This window comes from Sciurus carolinensis, chromosome 11 (genome assembly GCF_902686445.1).
Source record: "Sciurus carolinensis chromosome 11, mSciCar1.2, whole genome shotgun sequence".
Classification (NCBI taxonomy): domain Eukaryota; kingdom Metazoa; phylum Chordata; class Mammalia; order Rodentia; family Sciuridae; genus Sciurus; species Sciurus carolinensis.
In genome coordinates this window covers 49,408,586-49,415,682 of record NC_062223.1, presented here as the reverse complement: position 1 = coordinate 49,415,682, position 7,097 = coordinate 49,408,586, and the positions used below count along the sequence as shown (strand labels likewise).

Sequence of the window (7,097 nt, the reverse complement as noted above, 5' to 3'; positions counted from 1 at the left end):
AAATTCCCAAAGTAGAAACCCCATTTGTTAAACTTTCTAGAATAGAAATTGTCATGGACTGGCTGTAATATTGAGTGATGGATAAGAACATGGACTCTGGGTCCAGTTTGTCAACTTGGAATTCCAACTGTACCACTCACTAGCTGTGGGAGCTGGGAACAGGTTTCTAATTTCTTTGTAGCTCAAATTCTTCCTCTGTAAATGGAGGACAATACCAGCACCTACTTCAGGGTTGTTGTGGTGAATAAGCATGTTAAACACTTAGAACAATACATGGCACATCAAAAGTACTTGAATAAATATTATAAATAAGTATTGGCCTTTTAAAAAATCAGTCTTGGGCTGGGGATGTAGCTCAGTTGGTAGAGTGCTTGTCTCACAAGCACGAGGCCCTGGGTTCAATCCCCAGCACCGCAAAAAAAAAAAAAAAAAAAAAAAAAATCAGTCTTAACAAAACATAAGCTCCAGAGTTCATCCTGCCTTTGATAAGGACTATTGCATTCACCAGTTTTTTGTCACTATAATGAAATACTGGAGACAGTTAACATACAAATAGAAAAAGTTTATTTTGACTCACAGTTTTGGAAGTTCCAGTCCACCTCCTAACAATGCCACCCTGGAGACCAAGCTTGTAGCATAAAGGTCTTGGTGGGACATTCAACATCCAAACTCTGCATCTGTGCAGCCAAGATTCTGCAGGTTAATTCTCTCTGCTATCAGAGTTTACAGGCAGAGAAGGGTGGAAGTCAGGGGAAAAGAACTGTTGAGCCTGAGTCATTTCCACCCTATATCCAGTAATTCATTTATTATGCACAGGTAGCTATTACACTCTCCTTAGCAGATTCTGTGCTAGGAGCTAAGGGTAGAGACATGAGTAAGAAGAATCTATGCTCTTGGAACCATCACACTTCAGGGAAGCAGACAGACATGTAGAATCAACATGAATAAAATGGGTTGCAAGATCTGGGTTCAAATCCTGGCTCCATCCACTGATGAGTCAAATACTTCTGTAGGTTCTTGACTTCTCTAAAACCTCAGATTCAGAGATTAGAGAACCCTTCTCTAAAATGCAAGTCATAATAACAACAACAACATCTACTTCATAAAGTTTTTATGAAGCATAAATGAGAAAATTCACATAGGCTACTTAACAAAGATCTAAGCACATACTGCACACTAATAATTACAACTTTAAAAGAAAAGTGATTTAATAAAGGAAAAGTGGTAGAAAACAAAACAGCTTTAAAAGAAAAAGCAGCATGAAAAAAACAAATCTGTGGGAATCTAGAGGAAAGGAGTAGGTATTTATCCCACTGTGGAGGGTGGGAAAGACTTCAGAGAAGAGGAGATACCGGGGAGCTTGCTTTTGAAATGGTTAGGAGGTTACCAAGAGAATGAGGAGGGACATCCCCGGAGAAGACATGGCAGAAGCAAAGGCACGGAGGGAAAGAAGGGGGTGCAGTTTCAAAGAAGGGAAATTCAGGGAGGTGGGCAAGGGAAAGTGAGATCAGAGATGATATGAAAGGGTACACCAGGCTAAGTCAAAAAGGAGGCCTTTCTTGACAAAATACAGAGTTTAGACTGTATCCTGTGGGCTAACATTTCCCAAGATCTGTGAAACACTCACCTTGGAAGATGTTAATAGTCACTGGGTAAACAGGGTCCGCATGCCAGGAAATCTGGCAAGTACTGGGTTGAACTTAGGTGAGTTCTTTACTCCAAGACTCCCCAGCACCTTTCACAAACAAAGGGGCCTCTTCCTGCAAGAAGGAGAGGAGTTGCAGCATTTCCAGGAAACGTTTGTCCTGTAAACTACTGAATTCTGAGAAGTACTGTTAGGTTCGTGATATCAAAGGTATGCTGGTAGAGGCTGCAGATTCAGATCTATGTCAAACTAGACTCATTAAACAGTTTGAAGAGGGGAAGTTTGAACACTGGATTGGGGTGATGAGGCTAAAGGTGGGGACCAGTATAGAGCTAGTGCAATGGTCCGTGTGATGGATGGTGAGGACCCAAGGCAAAGGCAAAGTGGAAAGAGGGGAGGTGGCTTAGAGCAACCGCTGTAGGCATGTCCCCTACAGCCAAAGGACCTGAGCTTGGATCTCAGTGACTTTACCTCTCCATGCCTCAGTCTCCCCCTTTACAAAAATGAGAATAAGAATAGGCCCATGGGAATTGTTGTAACAAGGTCATATTTAGAACAATGCCTGGTATATATTTACCACTGCAAGAGCATTTGGTTAATTAAATATAGAGGACAAAGCAGAATTCTCAGAAGTATTCTGTTGAGCAAGTCAGAAAGGAGAGAGTGTGCATATACAAAGCACGCCTGTGCTCTCTTGTCCCTCTCTGGTTTCTTTTATCTTTCTTATGGTTCCCTTTCCTCCCTTCCTTGCTTTATTTATAGAGGAGAGATGTCATCTTTCTGGATAAAGAAGCAAACTAGAGCTTTCTATTAGCATTTAACTTATAGGAATGAAAATAAAATCAAGCAAAAATAATTTAAAATATAATAAGCATCTATGGTATTGACATTGAATATGAATATAAAAGATGTAATAAAATGGCATTTGTATAAAATGTAAGTGGTGTGGGCCCATTACTGTACTAGGAAGCCTGCCAGGGAAACTTTGACTCTGCTATTGGCCTCGGGGGTCCTCCATTCCTGTGTGCTACTGAGAGTGGCAGCCGCTTGCCAATCTGAGAACAAGGTCAAGGTCAAAAGGTAAATATTTTTCTTGTGACATGTCTTCTGAATGCAAGCCAACCTAGTGTGGTACTCGAGCGGATAAATAGAGATCTGTTCCTCAAAGACACACTGGCTGTATTAGTCTTACTGGAGGCACCTTTATAAAAACTTTCTAAGGTAATTCTGATTATTTGTTATTTTTATCTACCACACTTTAGAATAGCACTGCCTTGCACGCTGAAACTCTTAGAATGTAGAACTGAGCCTGTGACTTGGGTCTTCCTGACTCCAAAGTCCTTGCTTCTTTCTACCACGTAGACCCACAGAGACAAGTGTTTATGATTCATTCACTTGTTAATTTAACACCTCTCAGTAGGTGTCTGCGACATGCCAGGAACTTTGACAGATGTTGGGGATTAAGTGGAAAACAAGTCAGGCACAATCCCTGTTCTCATGGGTCTTCCAGACTATGAGGAGGCAATGAGCAGGAAATGAGTGGATGCCAGGCCTGATGGAGAGAAAGACTCATCCGCTCCCATGGCACTGCCAGCAACCTCTGACCCACTTGGTAAACTAGGACCTAAGTGAGGGTGTTGGGGGTAACAATCAAATTAAATCAAAACCAGGGAGTCTGGGGGTGCGGTTCAGTGGCAGGATGAACTCTGGGTTTAATTACCAGCACTGGGAAAAAAAACAAAAACAAACCAAAAAAAAAAAAAAAAAAAATACACACACAGAAAACAAACAAAAACCAGTGCTTTTAGAATGTGGAGTCTCCAAGAGCATAGTTTAATCCAGCTTCAATGAGCAAAAGATTTGGGGTAGCAATAGATAATTTGAACAGGAATTTTAAATTCGGCCCAGGAGCAGATTCTGCGGGAGTGCACAGCAATACATAAAATGTGACGTGGATGTCATGAGGAGAAAACAACACACATGCTGAGAAGCTGGATAAAGCTGGTCTCAGCAATTCAGGTGTCCACCTAAATGTCACTGATCTAAGTAGAGTTGAAACTCAATGTTCCTTCCATTGTTGGAAAGTTTGTTCTTATATGCTCTATGGCTAAAAACATATTCTGGAAAAGGGATGTTGAGAATAACTGAGAGTCAGAGCTGATTCACAAAGCTGAACTAAAAAAGGAAATGATTCATAGAAGAATGTGATCCCATTCAACAAAACTTTATTGAGCATCTATAATATACTGACCTAGGTACTAGAGATACACAAGTAAAATCTCCATAAGTACCTGAGAGAGGAACTGAGATGGATCATTCTGTGAAGTTGGGGCTGGGGGGATATAGCTTAGTGGTAGAGCACTAGGCTAGCATGTACAAGGCCCTGGGTTCAATCCCCAGTACCTGGAAAAAGAAAAAAACAACAACAAAAAAAAAAAAAACAGAGCTATACCAAATGTTAAATGTGGGATTCAGTGAGGCACCAGAGAGGATATATTCATCTTGACCTGAAGATATCAGGGAAGGCTCTATGGAAAAGTAGTGTGTTGAAGAATGAACAGAAACCGTGGACGGTAGCTAGAGTGGAATGGTTAAATAAAGGCGGTCCAGAAGCAAAACTACATGTATCCACTTCCTGGCACGATCACTACTACCTTTGTAGACTAGAACAAGTTCCTCGACCTCTCTGAGCCTCATTTATTTTTTTAAATAATAAGATTAACAATTGTGGTAGTTTGTAGGATTAATCTGAAGGTTAAAGGAATTAGAACATGGAAAATACTTGAAGTAGTGTCCAGTACATTTCAAGCAGGTAGTCAATGTTGGCTCTGATGGATAAAAAATGACTTGTATAAAGAATCAAGGCAAGAAGTAGAACTAGTTCACAGTGACTAGCAAAAGAAATGATGGGGACACACAGGATGGTATAAACTGACAAGTAGTGGGAGATGAAGCTAGAAAATTCAGTAGGGAGCAGATCATGAAAATCTTGTATGCAATGCCTGGATTTGATCTTCTAGGACCATTATGATTCAACTTTATATGTTCCTAGGAGGAAATATCAGAATCACTGTTTGGGCAGCATGTGTATTTTTAAAGTTGTTGTGATATTAATAGTATGGATATTTGATATCCTTGTTGTTTTGATAAGACACTACCAAAGGTGAAGATAGGTCAATTTTTCTTTATAAGTGTGGTATTCTGTCTTCAGCTCTACTGATTCGTCACCTCAGAGAAAAAAGAGAGGAGACCCCATGGGGGACCACACCCAAGTTTGGCAGGAACAAAATGTATAAAAGTTGGGTATTAAAAGACTGAGAATAATGTAGGAAAACAAGAAGTCATTGAAGGATAGCAATCAGATGAGACTCACTGCATTTCAGAAATACCACTATGACAGTCGTTTGAAGGAAGCATTAGGATGATAGAAGAAGATGGTCAATGCTGGAAGAAGACAGATGGATGGGAGAATATTGCAATGGTCCAGCCTAGAGATTATTAGGGCCCTCATTAAGAAAGTGGTAATGAAGATGCAGTGGAGGGCCACAGCCTTTACAGCAGACTAGATGGATGAGTTCTATAAGAAAAGCTTCCAAGCGAGTGCTCCCGGACTCTTCAGCCCATAGAAGTCTCTTTGGCCCTCATAGTGAGCATCTCCATATCTTGACTCAAACCAGACTGAACAGATTCATTTTTTGAACTCTAATTCCTCTGGTGAGCACGTACAATAGAGCAGACCAGTGCTATGTAATAAAAGTGAAGATTACAACTGCTGTCTCCCAGGATTAGCTTATTGTATATGGTCAAAAGACCTCAAATAGTTTTGACCCACTAACTTGTGAACTTTTTTAGCTTAGAGCCAGAACCACAGGAAGGTCATTTCTTAAAACCCATAATCAGGCGGATTTCCCCTGGGCTGGTTTTGGAAGCAGGTGCAGCCCTCGTTTCTGAATCCTGCCTGACACCAAAACACTGCCTTCACTGTAGAGCAGAAATGTGAGGGGAATGGGGACAGCCCAAACCATTCCGTCTTCACACCCAAATCCCTGGGGATTAGACGCATCATCATACCATGAGTCAGAGGCCTCTGACAGGAAAAGCCAAGACATAAATCCCCTTCATTGTAAAACCATGTGGGAAATAAGCTAGCCATGTTTGAGAGCCTCTCTCACAAAATCTCTCTGATCAGGAGCTTCACTCAGCCTCTCGATGCCTGTGGTTCCCCACCTGTAATCCCACAGGTTCAGTCCGCTGCTGCAGCTTTCTTCTTTCCAGGGGAGGAGGAAGATGCCAGAGTAGATACTTGTACCACCTCCAGTTTCAAGTTCATTAACAAAGGGTCTTTCTTGGACATGTAGGTGATAGTGAAACACTTTTTTCAAACTTTGAGTTTTACAAGGGTTAGAATGATAATATTATTAAGCATCCTGCTTTTTTGTCCACACAGACCAAAAGAAAAAAGGAGATTGGACAGGGAATGCAAGGGGGAAACACCATAGTGAATATCTCTTCATGAAAAGAGGAGGTTGGGGTCTGGTTTCCTGGCAGCACCTGGGAATCTATGCTAAATAAGAGGTTTGGGGTGGGAGGTATAGTTCCGGGGGTAAATACCATGTTGCCTTTTCCAAATTGAAAGGTGTCTAAGGAGAGACACTTTGGGGACAAACCATAATCAATGCTTCCAATCTGTTCCAAACAAAGGTCATTTGGAAAGGCAAAGTCAGAGCTGGAAAGTTCACATGCTCTGCAGCTCTACATGATGACCCCCAAGGAACTGGCGAGGAGTAATAGAATTGAAATGAGAGAACAGGAAGCCTGGAACCTTTCTGACCTGAAGAGCATGGTGATAAAGGGTAAAGAAACTATAAACGTGTCAACTTTACTAGCAAAGATACAGAGATCTGCTTCTGAATGGCCCCACTCACCTGGAGGATCAAGGAACGGGAGATCAGAATTTATCTTCCAACTTTACAGATCAGGAAACTGAGGCTCAGGGAGGTAAAACAAATCACTCAAGTTCACACATCTAATGAGTAAGGCCAGGAAGTGTGACTCTAATGCCATCTCCTTCCCACTATACCAAATGTTTTGCAAGTGTCAGGAAAAGGGTGAGAACTTTGAGTTCAATTAAAAGATAGATGTAAACCAATGAAACAAACTGGTCTGAGAGTAGGAACCATCAACTGGAAATAGACTGGAACCAGGAGGCATTAAATTTGAAGAGGGGATTACAGAAAGGCTTGCAGATACAGGAGGTTGGATAAGGGATCTGGAAAAGAAACTGAATTCAAAGGTGGGATCCATCTTAGAGAGATGTTGTAAGATGACCAAAACGGATATGTGCTTGCCAGCCAGTCAGGGGGATATAGGTTGTTATCTGAAAGACCCTTGCCATGTTGGCTTCATAAGGGTGGTATTTAAGGATAGCCATGTACTATGGAATGCCAGTGCA

The 7,097-nt window shown here is 41.4% G+C and overlaps 1 non-coding gene across 1 annotated transcript; it reads left to right on the top strand.

Annotated features, from left to right (window-relative positions):
* Positions 1-343: 343 nt before the first annotated feature.
* On the top strand, positions 344-417 carry Trnav-cac (transfer RNA valine (anticodon CAC)). Its single transcript has one exon. It is a non-coding gene; the product is annotated as a tRNA-Val (tRNA).
* Positions 418-7,097: the final 6,680 nt, after the last annotated feature.